At 42.3% G+C, this 21,358-nt stretch overlaps 1 protein-coding gene across 1 annotated transcript in view; it reads left to right on the forward strand.

Annotated features, from left to right (window-relative positions):
* The window catches only part of CALCR (calcitonin receptor), a 459,172-nt gene that overhangs the window by 359,996 nt on the left and 77,818 nt on the right, over positions 1-21,358 (forward strand). The window lies entirely within an intron of this gene.

The raw sequence follows: 21,358 nt of genomic DNA on the forward strand, positions 1-21,358 counted from the left end.
GGATATACAATGTAATACTGACATATAATCACACGCATAGGTTGGACTTGATGGACTTGTGTCTTTTCTCACCTACTATGTAACTATGTAACTATGTTTTATCTGATTAGATGAGGTGGAGAGCATGATGACACTACCTGGCCTCTTATCTAATCATATAGTGATTTGCATTTATTAATAAATTGCAAAGTATTCTCTGAATGGCACTCGTGCCTAGCTGCCGACCTCCAGGCTTCACCATGCATCAGGGCAGATGCTTAGGGTGGGACCCAGAAGCTAGTGAAGATCAGTGGAGCAGTGGTGTCTATTATGGTGATTTCCAGCTTCTAGAGGGATCACGCAGGTTTTGTGTATACATAGTTTACATTGGTCCAAGCCTGACCAATGTAACTATGAAAAAATAGCCACACCTGGAATTCTTCTTTAACGTAGATCGAAACCCTACCTGGATTAATATCAGCTTTCTAAAGCACTGTGTATCATGAACAGTTCTCATGTTATGCTCAATCAAGTAGTGTAACAGAAGTTTTGGGGTTTGAGGGTTATCCTTTTGAAAATGTTTGTCTCTTCCACAGTCTAATGCTGCATACACACAATCGGACATTCCGACAACAAAATCCTGGGATTTTGTTCCGACGGATGTTGGCTCAAGCATGTCTTGCATACACATGGTCGCACAAATGTTGTCGGAAATTCCGATCACCAAGAACGCGCTGATGTACAACATGAATGACAGCACTATAAAGAGGAAGTTCAATAACCAGTGCACCACCCATTGGGTTCCTTCTGCTAATCTTGTGTTTATCTTGTGTTAGTAGAAGTTTGGTGAGAGACGATTCACGCTTTTCAGCCTTGTACTTTTCAGGTCGTTACTGCTCTTCAGTTTGTGCTTGTGGGTTTATATCTGGTTATCAGTGTATTTTTATATTACTTATTTGATTTCCAGTGCGTTCTTGTCCACTCGTTTCTGATTTTCAGCTCGCTCCTCTCAGGCCTTTCTGATTTTCAGTGCGTTTTGTTAGTTCATTCTGACCAGCCGACCGTTTTGAAGCCATGTTGTGGGTATGTACTCATCGTACAGTTCGTGCTGTGCGGGGGCTTGGTGTTGGGGTTCTTACTCTGACCCAAGTCCAGTCCATGAACAGGGCGAGGAGGAGTTCATGGACGAAGAATTGTTTGCTCCAGCGTGACCAATTCTGCCACATGCCTTTGTTGCGGGACATCCAGGAGAATAATCCTGATGATTTCAGGAATTATCTCCGGATGACGGACCCCGTTTCTCACCGTCTGTTGGCTTTTCTGTCCCCTTATATTACGAAGCAGGACACTTGCATGCGGCAAGCCATCACTCTCGAGCAGAGGCTCGTCGCCACCTTGGGGTACTTGGCGATGGCATCTCCCCCCAGGCTTTGGGGATAATTATTCTAGAGACCTGTTCTGCCATCATTCAGGTCCTGCAGAAGGACTATATTAGGGTAAGTTTTATCCTTTAACATCACATTATATGTATTTAAATAAATGTATTTTTAAAATAAATTTGTATTTTAAAATGAAAAATATTCCCTTTGATTTACTGCTTGTGTTTCTTTTAGCTGTCTCCTAGGTTCTCCAGTGGTTTGTTTTGGCCATTTTCTTCAATAGTTCCAACGTAATTTATTTGATACATGAGGTGACAATCTCTTTTTCAGCTATTATTTATGTTGTGGGTCTGCTACACACACACCTCCTTTTTGTTGTTAATGTATGTAATACATTAATGATAATAAAATTAATAATTTTCAGCACCCTGAATTAATTTTTTGGAGTGACCATAATGGCCTGATTTATGCAAATTATAAAACACTGTGGGTGTTATTTACCAAAGGAAAATCCACTTTGCACTACAAGTGCACTGAAAAAGTGTACTTGAAAGTGCACTGAAACTGCACTTGTAGTGCAAAGTGATTTGCCTTTAGGAAATAACCCCCATTGTCACTGTAAACACCAACTTAAGCAAAAAAAACTGCTATTGAGCATTGAAAGAAGCACACATTGTTGAGTAGAAACAGTTTTACTCTGTGCACATTCACATGTGCATTTAGAAAAGGGTTTTTGAACAAACCAACATATTTTTTGGAATATATATATTTTTTTGGGACATTAGAAATATCCTTTTTTTTGTGGTAAACAGGCATGTTTTTCAAAACATAAAACAATACACAACTCAGGAACTTACAAAGTTCAACTTTGATAAATTGAAGACAATACCAGACATTAATATGTCCAAACTGTGTTGATATTGCCTTCATCAGATGAGGTGATGTCACCCCTGTGAAAGCCAAATTTGCACACAAATTGGGAGTCAAAATGGGGATTTCACTCCTGATCCTATGGCTAAGGTCAACATGTGCTAGCTCCCATCATGGGGGTTCAATGGATGTGTTTCGGGGGTACAACCCCTTCCTCTCAGCTACTTGGGTTGCGAGGAAGGGATTGCACCTACAAAACGCATACCTTGATATCCCGTGATGGCAGATAGCACATGTTGACACACTGTGTGCGTCTTCAAAATTTGGCTTTCAACATTTTTTAGAAAAGTTCTAATAAAAATAAAAAAATCTTGGTGTGTTTTATATTCTGCCTAAAACATCAATGATGTTTTTGGGTCTTTTTTCAACATCATTGATGTCTTCCTTGGTCTTCTGTAAATCCCTATTGCACACCATGATCTCCCCGATGAGGACGTGTGCACTTGCACTTGTGAAATGAGATTCTTCTTCCACAACATCCACATCACCTAAAAGAATAAAACACACCATGTAGTCGGCCCTCTTCAAGGTGTCCACCATCTCCACCATCTGTACAAAGGACATATTGGAAGCATTAAATCTCCTCCAGGATCGGGACAATCATGGCTTTGGGCTTTTGTCGTTACTACTGTCTTCATGCACCTGTTGTCTCTCCGCCATGTGCTCTCCCACTGCGCTGAAAGACAAGGGGCGGGGAATATACTATAAAGAAGGTCAGGGGCGGGCGGAGTTTCGCACATGCATAGTGTATATAAAGCGTAATGCGTGCGTCGTACGTACGATCTGTGAGCAGAGGACGGAGTATCGGAAGCACCGATCGTTCTAACGAAGATACAGTTTGAACTTGGGGCATCAGTGGCCAATACTGCTTTTGAGTTTGAGACCTATATTGGGACAAGATTATGCGAGTTTAGCCTGACATTAGGGTTTGTCTTGTGTTGTGTCTTGCAGAGAAAATGGACCGATTCAACGATCATGATTTCCTCCCCATTTCCTTCCTTCATTGATTTGTACAGAGGGCTGCTCTGTCTGTGGCAGACAAAACACCCCTTTTATACAAATCGACTAAAGAGGAAGTCAGCACTGGATAAATTGCTGGAATTTGTGAAACCGCAGATCCCCCATGGCAAACATCAACTATTTGAAGTGCAAAATTGGTGGCCTGAGGAACACATATAAGGAGCGCAGGAAGGTCCAGGATTCTCAGAGATCAGGAGCAGCAGCAGATGACATTTATGTCCCCAGGCTGTGGTACTACGACAGACTGCAATTTCTGTCAGACCAGACTGAAATCAGGCCATCAGTCTCAACCCTTCCTTCCATTCTTCCTTCCACCCCAGCTGAGGCTTCCGATGTCCAACCTGGGCCTTCCACCCAGGAAGAAGATGTGGAGGAGCCCAGCTTGAGTCAGGTATAGCATTGTTCAACATATTTCTCAAAATTGTGTGTGATTGATGATCAATAAACTAAAACTATGTCCCTTTTTCATACACAGGAAATCCTCAGCTAGGAGGAGTCTATAGGAGGTGGCAGGGGAAAGTGGCAGCCAGGAGGTGGCGGGGGTAAGTGGCAGCCAGGAGGTGGCGGGGGTATGTGGCAGGCAGGAGGTGGCCGAGCCCAGTAGCCTGACCAAATCTGAGGTCCCTCCCCTCCCCCTTCAACAAAAAAGGCCCAGGAAGGGGAGAAGCGTGGAGGAGTCAGCACTTGGGTTGATTCGGTAGGCTTCTGCGGCCCTCAGAACCCCCACCAGTCTTCTTGAGGCCTATGCCTGCATGGCTGCCAACAAAATGCAGGAAATGGAGGTGGGCCAACATCTCTTTTGTGAGGAACTGATATATATGGCCCTAAATAAGGGCTTCAGGGGAGAAATCACAAGCATAACCCACCTGTCTGAGTTGGACCATCCTCCTCCTCCACCTCCTGCCACAACTCCAACACCAGAGCCACAGCCTGGAAGCAAGCGTGAAAGCAAGCATGTAAGGAAGACAAGAGAGTGATGACCTGGGTTCAGTCTGGTCTGGCAAAAGACGCAGGCTGTTGTAAGCCCACAGCCTGGGGACATATATGTCATCTGCTGCTGTTCCTGATCTCTCTGAGTCCTGGACCGAATTGTGCTCCCTATTAAATTGACTCCTCAGGCTCCCAATTGTGCCTGTCAATAAGTTGATGTGTGCCCTGGGGTACAAAGGCTTCGCTAATTTCACCAGTTTATCCAGCTTTACCTTCCTCTTTATTTTGTTATGACCCCTAATAAATGTATATATTTTTTTCTTAAATCATTGGCTATGTGTTATAATTAAAAAAGGACAGTTTGTTTGTGAGTAGGCAGGTACATTTCAAAAAGACAATGTAAAATTAACAAGGGACACCAACCAATCTCCTTAAAAAATACAAGATAATAATGGTGTTGTGGTAACTTGACACAAAAAAATATTATGGAGATTACTAGAAAAATAATAAAAAACAGGATATCTTGATTTAAAAAAAAAAGGATGTTACTAGAAACAAAAATTTTTAAAACATTATTCTGAAGTTATGGCGAAAAAAAAAAAAAATTCATGAGATCACAAGAAAGAAGAAAGAAATCAGTTTGTCAGAACTCTGTGTGAATAACAGCTGCAAAACCATTTCATTATTCTAGAATTATAAAGAAGAAAAGAATGCGCTGCATTGAAAGATTTCAAAATTTGCAGCGTGACGAATGTGCTATCTCCATTATGAACGCTAGTTTTACCAGATCGAGTGCTTCCGTCTCGTACTTGATTCAGTGCATGCGTGTAATTTTGTGCGTCAAAATAGTGTACACACACTCAAAATTTCCGACAACGGATTTTGTTGCTGGAAAATTTGAGATCCAGCTCTCAAATTTTCGTTGTCGGAAATTCCGACAAAAAGTGTCCGATTGAGCCTACACACGGTCGGAATTTCTGACAAGCTCCCATCAAACATTTATTGTCATAAAATTTGATCGTGTGTGTGTGGCATAAGGCCGCTATCATACAGGCTTATCGATCAGGTCCGCTTGTCAGTTTTTCAGGCGGACCTGATCGCATGCTCCATTCAGCCCTATGGAGCGACACCTGCGCCTATCCGATCAGATCTTGTCCGTGAGATCCAGATGGATGGAGGCCCTATTTTTCATCCATGGTGGATGGGATTGGATGAAAACGGACAGGCAGCCCATTTTCATCTGGTCTCCCCATAGAAGAGAGCGGGACTCTGACAGATCCATCTCTGCACAGTGAGCAGAGACGGACCTGTCATCCACCTGCTCAGTATATATACAAATACATGCGAGCGCTCAGGACAAATAGAGAATGCAATATAAAATTAATATAAATACCAATCAATAGGCCAAAAAATAATAAAAGCAAAGCTATAGCTGCAGAGGATTGTCATAGGTAGTCCATAGCAATAAACTGTGTAACAAAGGAATAAATTAGAACAACTAAAATGTCTCTGTGTGAGGGCCAGCGCTGAGGGCAAGCTTTCCTGGTGAGCGAAGTCAGCTCTCTAGTAAACATGTAAAAGAACGAAAGAAAAGCGCCTCTGAGTGCAGGTATTTAATTATGACAATAACAAGTTATCCACACTTACAAGTAAGTAAGGAGAAAACAGCTACAAAGGGGGAACAGCTCCTGGATCAGTCCCGGCGTCCATATCGTGGATTCGGTGTAAGTCTGAAGAGATGCCTCGGCCCCCCGCCAGGAGAGAGCAGACCGATGCGCTGGATGGAAGTCCCGTAATCCAAAACAAGGGCGCTCGTGGGCGTGTGATGTCACCGGAGTGGAGAGGACCACAACGCGTTTCAGAGCATGCGCGAAGTTCCCACTGGGCATGCGCGCTCCTTTTTCCAGTGTTACTTGAAAAAGGAGCGCGCATGCCCAGTGGGAACTTCACGCGCTCCTTTTTCAAGTGTTACTTGAAAAAGGAGCGCGCATGCCCAGTGGGAACTTCGCGCATGCTCTGAAACGCGTTGTGGTCCTCTCCACTCCGGTGACGTCACACGCCCACGAGCGCCCTTGTTTTGGATTACGGGACTTGCATCCAGCGCAGCGGTCTGCTCTCTCCTGGCGGGGGACTGAGGCCATCTCTTCAGACTTACACCGAATTCACGCTATGGACGCCGGGACCGATCCAGGAGCTGTTCCCCCTTTGTAGCTGTTTTCTCCTTAGTTATTTGTAAGTGTGGATAACTTGTTATTGTCATAATTAAATACCTGCACTCAGAAGCGCTTTTCTTTCGTTCTTTCTCATCCACCTGCTCAGTGGTCGCTGAGCAAAACAGAGTCCGCCGGGTGGAAAGCCCGTGTTAAAGGACACTTAAATAGCTTTTCTCAGCATTTTGCCCCAGAGAAAACCTTTAAATAATTTTCACATCTCAGTGAACCTGCTAAAACCAATTCATTGGTGGGAGGAATGCCCTTCACATTGGTGGCCAGGAGGGAAAATTCCCCCCTTATAGACAGAAAGAAACATCATTAGTGTCATGTAGTTGCATCTGCTCTGGAACTATGGAGGCATCATTAGAAGGGAGGTCAATCATCCACACAAGGAACCCCTATCAAATTCTAGAGCAGCTTTTCTCAACCTTTTCAACACAGAGGAACCCTTAAAAAAATTTTCCAGTCTCAGAGAACCCCTGCTAAAAATTACTATATCTAAAACTCATGATACATTAGTGTGATGGTCAGTGGGAAGAATGCTCCTTACACTTGTGGTCATTGGGAAGAATTAGCTCCTTACAAATATCTAAAAATATCAATGGTGTCAGTGGGAATTTATCTGAGAGGCAAAATATTGCTGATTGCTCAAGGAACCCCTAGCAACCCCTGAGGGAACCCTGGTTGGGAAACCCTGCTCTAGAGGAACCCTAGGGTTCCATGGAAGCAAAATTGAGAACGACTGGTCTAAATCCTACATACTGAATCATGTTGATGAAGGAAGGACAGTTTTTTTACTATTACCATTACCATGTGTAGTCTTTGGTGAACTTCAAACCCAGAACCTTACCGCCACTATGACTTTACAATTGGCCTTGTATTTTGCCAGGTCGATATTGCATTTTGTGGTTCCGTGTTTGAATAACAGGATTGCATTAGCCACCCAAGAGAGTGCTATGAGGTCTGCCCAAAAAGATGATGCTGTTGGTATTTTAGAACCCCAGACAGCTATTATAGATAGCAGCATAACCTTTGCAATAATGGATGAGCATTAGCTCATAATCCATATTAAACTAAAAAAAAAAAAATCATCCACATACTATTTAGCCACTTGAATGTATATTTAAATATATTGAGCGGACTGTCAGATCTATACATTTTTAGTGGAGTAGAACAAATTAAATTGCAGCCAGTCTAGCTTTTCTCATTATCACACTCAATGAAGTGAATAATTAACAGTATTTGAATAACTGGTGGGAAAAATAGGTATAGGAGGAGTTGCAGGTCCTCTGGTAAAAGAATAACTCCCTGTAATAGAATTATGAACTTGCTTGGAATGCTCGGGAGTCTAGGTAATTATTAACATGTGCAAAAATTGGGTTTACATTTTAAAGCGTGCATGTACTTAAATATCTTAAAAACACCCTTAAAAATTGCAGGCAAAAGCACAGAAAAACGAATTATGTTAAATTTTCACTTGCAGTAATTTGTCCTTTCCATACATTATTTTATATTGCACATTATTAGGCTATTTACTGTGCTGGCCAAATGTTATTTTACCGATTAAAGCTGAAAATACCGCATTTGGCCACTAAATGATGCTCATAGAAATTTCCTGCACTACTTAGCGCCATCTAGTTGCCAAATGCTGTATTTGCCATTTTAAATCACTGAAAAATCTTTGACCAGCAGAGGAAAGAGCCTAATAGCATTTGTTTTTTGCCCCTTTTGCACAAAATTAAGGTACATGCGCTTTCACTAAGCAAATGTTTGGGCAAATTTTTAATAACTACACCCCACAGTGTAACCATAGTTAATATCAGAAAGGACATAGATGATGCAGTCTGTCAAAAGCATTAACTAAGCAGTTTCTGTTTTTCCACACACATTTTTAATTCGTTGTTCTTGCCAGTAGATTCGTTATTTTCCTATTTCATGTAACAGATTAAAGTGGAACTTTAGTCAGAAAATTAAACATTAAAATAGGTGCCTATATTGTTTAAAATCCAGTAATACGCTGTCTCACCCTGCTTTGCACATGCTCCATTGCACTATATTTTTTAGGCACTGTGCTGAATTTGTAGAGGCCGATCTGCTGACAGCCTAAAGAAGTACTGCTGCTCAGGGGCTCTGGGTTTCAGCAAAATGGCAGCCTCCAGCAAGAAGTAACAGGAATAATGCTGGAGGCAATTTATAGCACACACTAATTTTGGTAGCATAGTTATGAATGTGGAATGTATGTTCCTTGCTAAAGAAGGTTATTTTTGTATCACGTTGTTATAGGTAAAGTTCCAGTTTAAAGAGGAACTGCAGTCTGCTCACATCATTTGTAATAAAAACATCTTTGCCATTATGAAGCTTCCCTCCAACCACCTTTGCATATTATTTTATATATACTGTGATTTTGTACTTGCCAAATATGCTGCAGAAATCTCCCTCCACTATGTCTGGCTGCATCCATTTTAACCGTGGGCAGCTGAAGCTGCTGCCTGTTCACTTCTTGGATTTACACAGACACACAACTCCAGCTCTGCAGCTCTCATTGGCCCTCTTATGGCTCATCCTCGCTTCCTTCCTGGCAAACTCTCAACAGAGTGAGAGAAAAGCTGTGCGTGATGTCATAAGCAAACAGAGAAAGTAAACCAAAGGTTTAAAAAGGAGCTTAAAATGTAACACACTGCGGTATGAGTACAAAAAACTTTAATCAAAGCAAAAAAGGCACATGTAAACGTTACAGCTGGCTATTGAGCCAAACTGAACAAAACCTTCACCAAAAGTGTAAAAACATTATAGCAACATTGTCACAATATAAATAAATACAGCCCGGGCTAACTTGCACACAGACATTCACTTCTCACATACACTGGGGGTGACAAGATGTTGGACAGTCTTGGAATAGGCATCCGGTAACACTAAGTACTGGGGAGCATAAAGTTCAAGCATCCTTTGAATCAACTGATGAAATAAAAATGTCACAAACTCAGAGCCAGAAATACCACTCTGGAGGAACGGCCACAGTAAATCAACAGCATGGGAAGTGGTGAGATGAACTGTCTAATAGTCATTCATGTGAATGTATGCAGACAGATCCCACATGGAGATTGTGCAGACATGGAGACTGTCAATGAAAGAGCACATAGGTGGGGATGGATTATCTCTGATGAGTGAAGCTGCAGCAGTATATTGATGTGAGAGTCTATATAATCAAAACAGAGTGTGAAGATATAAAGTGGGACAAACCATCCCATGGATAGGTCTCACCCGTCATGCAGCCTGCTCCAATGGTCCGTCCATGACCACGAAATGTTACCACCAAGAGGCTCACAAGCATAGCTCCCAACTGTCCCTGATTTGGAGCAATGTCCCCCTGTCCCTCATTCGTCCCTCATTTTGGTCTGATCTATATAATTGTATATAAAATGCACTTTTTATCTTTCAAAAGATGTTTCACAGTGCTAAACCTTTTATCTAATTTCTAACTTGCTGCATTTGTAAATTTTGAAAGCCAATATAAAGGAATAGTAGTGGTAAAAAAATCCCTTGTGGATTTAATTAACCTTTTTGTTTTTTGGTTAATTCTCCTTTAAGGGGGTGTGTCAGGGGGCGTGTCCTATGCCTACATACGTTTGCTAGTAGTGTCCCTCATTCCCATCTCAAAATATTGGGAGGTATGTCACAAGCTCTCCCAATTAGTCAATGATGGCATGATGTCATAAGCCTAGGCTAATGACCAGACAAGAAACAAGAAGTGGGCTGTATAAGAGTGCTTTCACACCGAAAGCGTCGGCCGTTTTAGCGGCGCTTTAGCGCTGTTTAAGCGGCGCTTTTGTACCACTTTTCGGTCGATAGTGGGGCACTTTTAACCCCAAAAAAATGGTTACAAACTCCCATTTTGCAGTGCTTTTTAATCGCTTTTTAGGGGCTTTTAAAAGCATTGCCCATTCATTCCAATGAGCAGGGAGTTTTGGGAGTGCTAAATACAGCGCTCCCAACCAATTTGCAGGACTTTTCAGAACGTCTTGTAAGTGCATCGCCCGAGTGTGAAAAGTCACACTGGAATGAATGGGAGGCGGTTTTCAGGCGCTTAGCAGGGGCTATTTCCACCGCTAAAGCGCCTGAAAACCGCCCCACCCATTGTGAAAGGGGTCTAAGATATTTAATGGCAGAAAATAAAAATGTTTTACTATTCAAAGTTAAAACAACAAGCAGAAGATTTAATAGATGGAAAGTTTAACAAAATGACTGAAGGCCCACTTTAAGCTGTCCAGTAAAAACTGCATTTTAGAGTCCTGGAACATAACATATTACACAGGTGGCGTTCTCAGCATAATCATCTTTTATTCATATGGCTAAAAATAAAACAAAACCTGTTGCTGTAACTGCTTAAAAAATGAATCACTCAAGTTAGGATTTAATGTAGTTGTCGTTTTAAAGTCCATTTAAATTACTTGTCCATCTAAATGTACCTCAACCACAGGAAGACAATCCTGCTGTGCAAACTCACTTTAGAAGGAACAGCGCTGTAACCCCGATTACAGGAATTGTAAAAGTAACAGATCTACTGGCAGGAGCAAAAGGGTATTAAACAATGCCACATGGAGAAAAACAAAATATGTTGATTTAATTTTATAAACAGACTGCATTATATATGTAACTACTGGTTTTGACCATCGTTTTACTTTAACCACTTCACTACCAGAGCCATTTTTTCAGTTTTTGCACACATGTTCTCTGCACAGAATCATTGGCCACCCAGAGATACATACAGTGCCTTGCAAAAGTATTCACCCCCCTTGCCTTTTTACCTATTTTGTTACATTACAGCCTTTAGTTCAATGTTTTTTTTTTTAATCTGAATTATATGTGATGAATCAGAACACAATAGTCTAAGTTGGTGAAGTAATATTAGAAAAATATATACATAAGACTATTTTTCAGAAATAAAAGAAATGTATGGAGGAAGGTGCTCTGGTCTGATGACACTAAATGACACAGTCTGGACTGGGAAACTGGTCAGAGTTGAGGGAAAGATGGACTAAATACAGGGATATTCTTAAGCAAAACCTGTACCACTCTGTGTGTGATTTGAGGCTAGGACAGAGGTTCACCTTCCAGCAGGACAATGACCCCAAACACACTGCTAAAGCAACACTTGAGTGGTTAAGGGGAAACATGTAAATGTGTTGGAATGGCCTAGTCAAAGCCCAGACCTCAATCCAATAGAAAATCTGTGGTCAGACTTAAAGATTGCTGTTCACAAGCACAAACCATCCAACTTGAAGGAACTGGAGCAGTTTTGCAAGGAGGAATGGGCAAAAATCCCATTGGTAAGATGTGGCAAGCTCATAGAGACTTATCCAAAGTGACTTGGATCTGTGATAGCCGCAAAAGGTGGCTCTACAAAGTATTGACTTTAGGGGTGTGAGTAGTTATGCACATTGACTTTTTTTGTTATTTTGTCCTATTTGTTGTTTGCTTCACAATAATAATAAAAAAAAAAAATCTTCAAAGTTGTGGGCATGTTCTGTAAATTAAAGGATGCAAATCCTCAAACAGTCCATGTTAATTCCAGGTTGTGAGGCAAGAAAACACAAAAAAATGCCAAGGGGGTGAATACTTAGTATAGTATACAATTAGTATACGATTTCACTGTCCTTTAAGATCCCCTATGCTTTAAAGAGTTATGTCCCGTACACACGGTCGGAGTTTCTGATGGAAAATGTCCGATCGGAGCGTGTTGTCGGAAATTCCAACCGTGTGTGGGCTCCATCGGACATTTTCCATCAGATTTTCCGACACACAAAGTTGGAGAGTAGGAGATAAAATTTTCCGACAACAAAATCCGATCGCGTCAATTCCGACCGTGTGTGGCCTGTTCCGACGCACAAAGTGCCACGCATGCTCAGAAGAAATTCCGACACGGAACAGCTCGTTCTGGTAAACTTAGCGTTCGCAATGGATACAGCACTTTCGTCACGCTGCAATGTTAAAAATGGTTTAAGACAGCGCACTCTCTTCTTCTTTATAATGTGACAAGAATAAAGTAGTTTTGCTGCTCATATTCACACAGACTTCTCACAAACTTATTTCATTACTATTTATCGGGATTCCCTCAATATATTTTGATTTGTCACATCTGACAGCATAATTTTGTTGTATTTTATTTATTTTTTTGGCTTTAATGTAGATTCTTTTTTTGTGTTTGTATTTTTTTGAAGGGTGTTATTTTTTTATTTGGATTTTTATTTGTACTCCCGAAAATGTTTGTGTGTGTTTTTTGTGTCAAGTTCCCACAACACCATTGATATGTTGTTCTATTTAATCTGTCGGAGATTGTTTGGTGTTGGTGTCCCTTGTTAATTTCACATTGTATTTTAGAAATGTACCTGAATCGTCACCAACAAACTGTCCTTTTTGGATTCAAACACACATAGGAGAGTATAATTTTCCCAAAATAAATTTTATTAAGGGCTCACAACTAAACAAAGGGGGAGGCAATGCTGGAGAAACAGCAGAAGTGGGTGAAGCCTTGGACCCCCAGGGCACACATCAATAATTTTAAAGCAAAATTGGTGGCCTGAGGAGTCCTTATCTAAGGGAGTGCAGTCTGGTCCAGAAGTCCTAGAGATCCGGAAAGCAGCAGATGACATCTGTGTCCCCAGGCTGTGGTCATACGAGAGACTGCAGCTTCTGTCAGACCAGACTGAACCCAGGGCCATCACTCTCAGGTCTTCTTTCCACGCTTCCTTCCACGCGGTGGCTGTGGTGGTGGAGTTGTGGCAGCAGGAGGAGGAGGAGGATGGTCCAACTCAATGACGTCGGTCTTGGGTGTTAGTTCCCCACTCACCCCCTTACGCAGGACTTTATTTATTTTTTTAGTCATCAATCACACACAATTTTCACCTCCTGACTGTTGCAAATTGAATGTTAACAAATATAACAGACTATCATTCTGAGCCCAGCATTTTGCATTCTTGTCCCAATTTTGGGTGCCCACTACTGTCTATTGATATGTAAAACACTTTTTACAATCAGCAATTAGTGATCAATAATAACATATAATAAACATAATTTATTTATTGCCCAGAAATCTGTAGAAGAATGCTATACCTGACTCAAGCTGGGCTCCTCCACTTCTTCCTGGCTGGAAGGCCCAGGTTGGACGTCGGAAGCCTCAGCTGGGGTGGAAGGAAGAGTGGAAGGAAGGGTGGAGAGGGATTCCCTGACTTCAGTGTGGTCTGACAGAAATCGCAGTCTCTCATAGTACCACAGCCTGGGGACATAAATGTCATCTGCTGCAGCTCCGGACCTCTGGGAATCTGTGACCTTCTTGCGTTCCCTAAGATAAGTGCTCCTCAGGCCACCGATTTTGGTTTTTAAATAGGGGATGGTTGCTGTGGGGACCACTGGCTTCACCAACTCCAGCAGTTTCTCTAGCGCTGCCTGCCTCTTTTGTTTATGGTTATAATGAGGATGTCTCACCTGCCACAGACAGGGCAGCTCCCTGTACTTGTCTATGAACAGGGGGAGGAAGTTGTGGTCATTGAACCTATCCATTTTCTCTGGGCCCAAGTTTAGATCCTACCTTCGTTATCACGATCGGCGCTTCCGATGCTCCTTCCTCCGCTCACAGATCGTACCTAAGACACACGCGTGTTAAGCTTTATACACACTGCGCATGCGTGTAACTCCGCCCGCCCCTGACGTTCTTTCTAGTCTATTCCCTGCCCCTTTTCGTTCGGCGCAGTGGTGGAAGAGCACATGGCGGATACACATCAGGATCGTGATAATTGTAGCAACGAGGAGGAGGAGGAGGAGGAGAGGCCGGATCTGGAATCGTCCCGAACCAGAAGGAGATTTAAAGCCTCAAATATGTCCTTTGGGGAGATGTTGGAGATGGTGGACATCCTGAAGAAGGCCGACTATGATGGAAAGTATGGACCTTACCCCAACCCCAATGTCAGAAAGGCCAAGATCATGGCGAAAGTGGTCAGGAGTCTGCACCGGAATTTCGGGGTACGAGGATCGAAAGATCAGCTCAGGAAGCGGTGGTTGGACCTCAAATTAAGAGAACATGAGCAGTACAGAAAGATCCGGAGAGTGCTGCAAAAAAGTAAGTAGTTGTGCTGTGTTCCTATTCTTTTGATGTTTATTACGTTCGTGCTGCTCCATGTGCTTTTAGGAACTGTTGTACAGTTTAAAATGGCAACTTTCATGTTCATGGGCACATTATTCGTTCATATCAAACATTTTTCTTTCGGACTATAAAATACCATTGTTTAGGCCATATGCATTTGGCCACCATTTTTATGCCCTATACTTGTCTTAAAATAATTTGATTGTGTAGATGGCTTTGTTACTAGAATGAAATGCAAACTAGATTCTGTGTAAGGAGAGGACACTCAGCAGCTGTTTATACATCTGGACACTGGAGCACTAGTGTGGGACACAAGAACACCATTTTTATTAGGGGGCCATACAGGTGCTCCAGTGTATACTATAGGGGGGGGGCTACATCTGTGAAGCTTGTACCAAACAGGTAAAGTATTGCAGCTTGACAAAGGACACTGAAAATGCTACATTTTCAAACTCTGCTAAAATTGCCAATTGTAGCCCACTTCCAAGCAATGTTTCCTATTTATAGTTCTGCCATCAAATATCTGTGTGTGTTAATTATACTTTTTTGTTTTACATAGGGGAGAAAAGACTCGGAGGACATCCCTCATCCGAGGAGACCAGAGCCCACACCCCTCTGGAAGAAGGGGAAATCCACCCAACACAAGCTGAGCAGGAGGAAGAAGACGTGGTGGAACTAGTCACCACAACAGGTGACTGTCTGCGACCACAGGCTCAGGTAAGAGATGGATGCCGGCATATTTTTGACACCTAATTTTTATTTGGGGTTCCTCTCATTTTAGGTGATCGTGATGTTGTGGATCCAGATCCTTTCACATCAGAAAGTGCCCAGATCCTGATCGGGGAGATCATGGGGTGTAATTTACAATTGGAAAACATCAAGAAAAACATCAATGATGTTATTCCAAAAAATAAAAACATCCTTGATGTTTTGGGGCGAGTTTAAAGCCCCTCCAAATCCCTTTGTTTTTTGGTGTGCTACAAAGTTCAAAATGTTTTAGCGATTTTTAGAAAAGCAAAATTTGAAGGATGCACACAGTGTGACAACATGTGCTATCTGCCATCACGGGAGATCAATGGACGCGTTTTGGGGGTGCAACCCCTTCCTCAATAATAAAGTAGCTGAGAGGAAGGGGTTTCTCTCCCAAAACACGTCCCTTGATCCCCCGTGATGGCAGGTTGAAATTCGTAAATTGCTGTGCATCTTCCAAATTTGGCTTTTCAAGGGGTGACTTCACCCCATCTGAACGCAATATCAAACACAGTTCCTAAATACTCACGTCTGATATTGCCTTCAAGTTCGACCAAATGTGAACTTTGTAAGGTCAAGATTTGTGTCTTTCTTGTTGGTTTTACACATGCCTGTTTTATCTTAAATGGACATTTCTATTTTTGATAATGCTACCCCAAAAATTGTTATACAACAAACATGTTGGTTTGTTGGAAAAACCTTTTATAAATGCACATGTGATTGTGCAGGTATTAAAAAGATTGTTCATCAAGAATGTGTGGATTATTGTCTCAACGCTCAACACTTTTGGGGTGATGTCATTGCTGTTTTCAGAGAAAATGGGGGTTATTTACTATGGGCAAATCCTCTTGGCACTACAAGTGCAGTTTCAGTGCAGTTGCAAGTGCACTTGTAGTGAAATGTGTCTTTGCATTTAGTAAATAACAGCCAACAGTGCTTTGTATAAGGTTACACAATCACGCCATTTTCTGGACTCCCCACATTTCTGTCAGGGTCAGCTAAAACAAACACAAGCAGTAAATGTCCACAAAGAATGTGTTTTTTTTGTTTTTTTATTATAAAAAGGCTTCCCATATTTGCTGGCATATTGATGGCCCCCCTACCCGCAAAGAACTCCAGGTATCGTAACCGGACATCACGGGCACTCAGGGAGGGCAAGCAAGCGCCGTCAGTGTGGTTTCATGTATCATTCCGGCCTCAGGCCCAACTGAGCCAGCATAGTTGGCCGAATGTTTCCTTAAAAAGTTATGGAAAATACAGCACGCCAGTATAATATGGTTCAGTTTATACTCCGCCATATGGATAGGTGTCAGAAATAGGCGGAACCGGCTGGCCAGGATTCCAAATGTGTTCTCCATCACTCTTCGGGCTCTGGCCAGCCGGTAATTAAAAACCCTCTGTTCCGGGGTGAGTGTCCTCATCGGGAATGGCCGCATCAGGTGGTCCCCCAGCGCAAAGGCTTCATCAGCAACGAACACGAATGGGAGCCCTTCCACATTGTCCTCTGGAGCTGGCAAGTCCAAGCTGCCATTCTGGAGACGCCTGTAGAACTCCGTCTAGGCGATGACTTCACCATCGGACATCCGGCCATTCTTCCCCACGTCCACATACAAGAAGTCGTAATTAGCCGACACCACCGCCAACATCACTATACTATTGAACCCCTTATAGTTGAAATAGTACGACCCCGAGTTGGGTGGTGGGACGATGTGGACGTGTTTCCCATCAATTGCCCCTCCGCAGTTAGGAAAGTCCCACCGCTGGGCAAAGTGGGAGGCCACAGTTTGCCGTTCCTGTGGCGTGGAAGGAAACTGTAGAGGAAAAAAAACAAAATGTACTATTTTTGCACATAAACATGGCAAGCAGATTATACACAAACATTCTGGGCAACCTCCAGATAGCATTTATTAAGGGGAATTTAACACCAAAGTATAAGGTACACCTATCATATCACCCTCCCCCCCCCCCCCCCATGGGTCATTTCTAACATTATGGGGTGTGTGGAAATCTGGGACAGGTAACCCTCTTCACTTCATTGAGAGATGAATGCCTAAATACAGGGTATTACTTGGAACAGCCCCTCCTTAGTTACACTATTGGCAGCCCACTGGACAGGTAAGAAGTGTCATAATACAAAGATATAAATACACACTGTACACATTTGGACATTTGGACATTCTGCTATTACCTGTCAAGATAATAATAGGATACAAAAACTTTGAACAGTACCATTAGAAAGTATACAGGCAGGCCCTTGCACTACATGCTTTGGGGAATTCATCCATAAATCAGAGCACAAAAGAGATGGGTATAGTGTGTATGGGTTTGGCAAAGTCAGCAGATAGATGATTGAGGATAGATAGAGAATTGGGATCAGCTGACTTAGCAGTTGGGGGAGGGAGGGTTACTTAAAATGATTTGGGGACACCACAAAAAATAAGCCTCTGCCACTCTGCCAGAATTTAAAGCTAAAATAACATTTCTAAACATTTTAGGGGGTGTTTGGGGTAAAGCACTACTATGGAGCTGATAAAATACATTGTTAAGTGACTACATGAGGTGAATATAGGGCCAGGAGAGAACATGCTGGGAAGGTTATTGAAGGTTATTGAAGTCCCTGTATGAAGGACTAAAAAAATAATTACATAAAAATCATGCATGCATGAGGACAAAGGGGACGTTCACAGCATATTCCAATCATGGTAATTAGGGAATGAGGAAAGAAATACAATATATTATCAAACATTCAATACAATAAAATGTGATATTAAAAGAATAAAGTCTTACCTTCATATACTCCTTCTGCAGGACCTGGATAATGGCAGAACAGGTCTCTGGGATGATGATACCCAGAGCCTGGGGGGAGATGCCTGTCGAGAACTTCAAGTCCTGCAGGCTTCTCCCTGTCGCCAAATACCGCAGGGTAGCGACCAACCTCTGCTCCGGAGTGATGGCTTGCCTCATGCAGGTATCCTGCCTGCTAATATAAGGGGTCAGCGAAGCCAACAGACGGTGAAACACGGGGTCCGTCATCCTGAGAAAGTTCCTGAAATCATCAGGATTATTCTCACGGATCTCATAGAGCAAAGGCATATGACAGAACTGGTCACGCTGAAGCAACCAATTCTTGGTCCATGAACTCCTCCTCACCCTGTTCATGGACTGGACTTGTGTCAAGGTCAGGACCCCAACACCAGGCCCCCTCACAGCACGAACTCTACAAGGAGTACGCATACGCAACATGGCTAGAAAACGGTCGGCTGCTCAGAACGAAGTAACAGAACACACTGAAGAACAGCAAGGCCTGTGAAGAGCGACCTGAAAAACAGTAACGAACGAACAAGAATACAATGACTACTTAAAGTCACGCGGAACTTGCTTGCACGCACTGAAGAGCAGATACAAACCCACAAGCACAAACTGAACGGCAGAAAACAATCTGAAAGCCACGAGTCTGAAAAAGCGCGAATCGTCTCTCACCAAACTTTTACTAACACGAGATTAGCAAAAGAAGCCCAAAGGGTGATGCGCTTGGTTCTTAACTGGCCTTTTCTAGTCTCGTCGTACGTGCTTGACGTCACCGCGTTGTTGGCGATCGGAAATTCCGACAACTTTGTGCGACCGTGTGTACGCAAAACAAGTTTGAGCCAACATCCGTCGGAAAAAATACTAGGATTTTTTGTCGGAATGTCCGAACAAAGTCCGACCGTGTGTATGGGGCATTAGTCTTTTAAAAACGGATATTTTGCTGTTTTTGGCTGGGGCGTTTTTTGGCTGTAAAAATACCCCAAAACTAGTGGGTTCTCAGAGGAGTTTTTCAGCTGTAAAAACTTTCTAACGTCAACAAACGTCAGGAAACGCAAAAAAATGCAAATAAACCCACACCAGCGTTTTTTTGATCCCATTGAAAAAAAACGCTTAAAAAAATGCTAACGCTATTGCAAAAATGCTGAAAAGCTAACTGCAAAGTTAATGGTGTTTTTATCATTTATATTATTATAACGTCCAGTGTGCACGAGGCCTTAAATGGTATCTCTTTACTGAACTTTAAGGAATAGCCCAGTCCAGACTTGGCAACTCTCTCTCCCACAGTTATACTCCACTATGGTATAATCACTGTCTACCAGAATTACTCTCGGTCCCAGGCCCAGTCCTATGGGCTTCCTATGGTATTCTTTATCTATATAAGATGTTCACAGCTACAAGTATTAAAATATTTTCTGAACTATGGGCTGAGTTCTTCCTTCCCAACACTATATTTCACTATACAGTATATAGCTTCGGCATGCCCTACATTCCCAAATGCAACTCCTTCCTACACTTTTCTGCCTTTGACAGAGGTACTTCTGGGCACTGACCCCACTAAACCGATTTAAACATTGTACAATATTTTACTGATCCCTTCTTCGACTAAGGGACATTACCCAGCTAAAACTAAGTGGGACTCAGACTTGGGCACTATTGAAGTGGCGGATTGGGAGGAAATACTGGATAATTACAAGTTGGTCTCTCCCAAGGTCTCCAATTGTCTGACTGAGATGTACATATTACACAGGGCTTACCTGACTCCAGTTTGTGTTTCCCGTTATAAATCTTTTCACAGTTCCCTATACCCTCTTTGTCTGTAACATGCAAGTGCCTTTTTTCAGCTTATCTGGTCTTGTCCCATTGTACAGACCTACTGGATTCAAAATATCTGGTTCCTGCATGACCATATGGGCTCCCCTTTGTCCCTCGAACCCAAATCTCATTTACCTGGCCTACTTCCCAACCCCGATATGGATACATTCTTAAATATACTCTTGCATGAAACACTTTTTGCTGCTCGTGTAGTGATTGCACGAAACTGGATGCAGGTTACCCCCCCAACACTTGGGACGTGGGTACCAGAGGTAAACTCTACCCTAAATGACATTATGTTTGGAAGTAAACTGGCCAAGACCCATCCTAGCCAGTCATTGGACAATGAAAGAGCAGCAGCACTGATGCTGGGTGGTGCTAAGCGATTGATTACAAGAGACTGCTGTGACGTAAGACTTATGCTAGTTCTATGTATAATTGTAATTATTTTGTAATGAGTACAGAAAAGCAATTCAATTGTTTTATAACTGTCTGCAATTCAGCTTTAACATTTCCAATATAGGTTATTTTTTTTGCAGCCCCTAGGTGGCTGTGAGCCATTGGCTAGGGACCCCAAAATACTAATGAGTGATTCCACTGGCATTAGGAAAGTGGCAGTGCTTAGACAAATGTTGCTAGCTCCTAGAGAAATGACTAACATTTATGGGCAGCCCTAAAATGCAGTGCATAGGAACATATAATAAACACTCGCACTGGGACACACCTTGTGTGAATGAGACCACACTGTACTGTATCAATGGAGGAGCGGCATTATCACCAAAGGACAGGAAGTAGGTCAGGATTACAGAACACCTCCCTCTCCTCATTGCCAAAACATGGGGTGAGGGGGGACAGTTGTAGTCTTCAGAGAGAACTGGGATCAATTCGAAATGATAAAATGAAATGAAATGATAAAGCATCAGAAGTTAGCATCAGAATGTTATTGGCTTACAAGATTTCTGGTAGGATCAACAGGGTTTTTTTTGCAATTATAGAAGGGATATAACAAAATACTTTTAATGGTGTATTTACCAGACCAAAACAAGGCAAATAAGAGAAGTTTATTGTTAGGGTTTACATACACTTTTGGTACCACTTAGGAGAAGTGCATCATTTAGTACTTTATGAGTTAACATTTGTTTAGGAAATTTCATTTTATTGGAGAACATTTTGGCACAAGTCAAGGTTCTGTTTGAAATTTTGTGCCATACCTTTTCCTTTTCTATTAGTGAACAGAGGAACTTTCTTGACTTTTAATGCCACCGGTGTGTGGATGACAGACAGCTCAATCTCTCGGTGAGCTAACCTGACACTTGCAATAGAAATGCATGCCTCCTACTGACTCCTGGCAATTTATTTCTCTAAGGATCAAAGATATTTCAAAGACAACATGTCAGGAA

The sequence above is a fragment of the Aquarana catesbeiana genome, linkage group LG05 (genome assembly GCF_042186555.1).
Source record: "Aquarana catesbeiana isolate 2022-GZ linkage group LG05, ASM4218655v1, whole genome shotgun sequence".
Classification (NCBI taxonomy): Eukaryota; Metazoa; Chordata; class Amphibia; order Anura; family Ranidae; genus Aquarana; species Aquarana catesbeiana.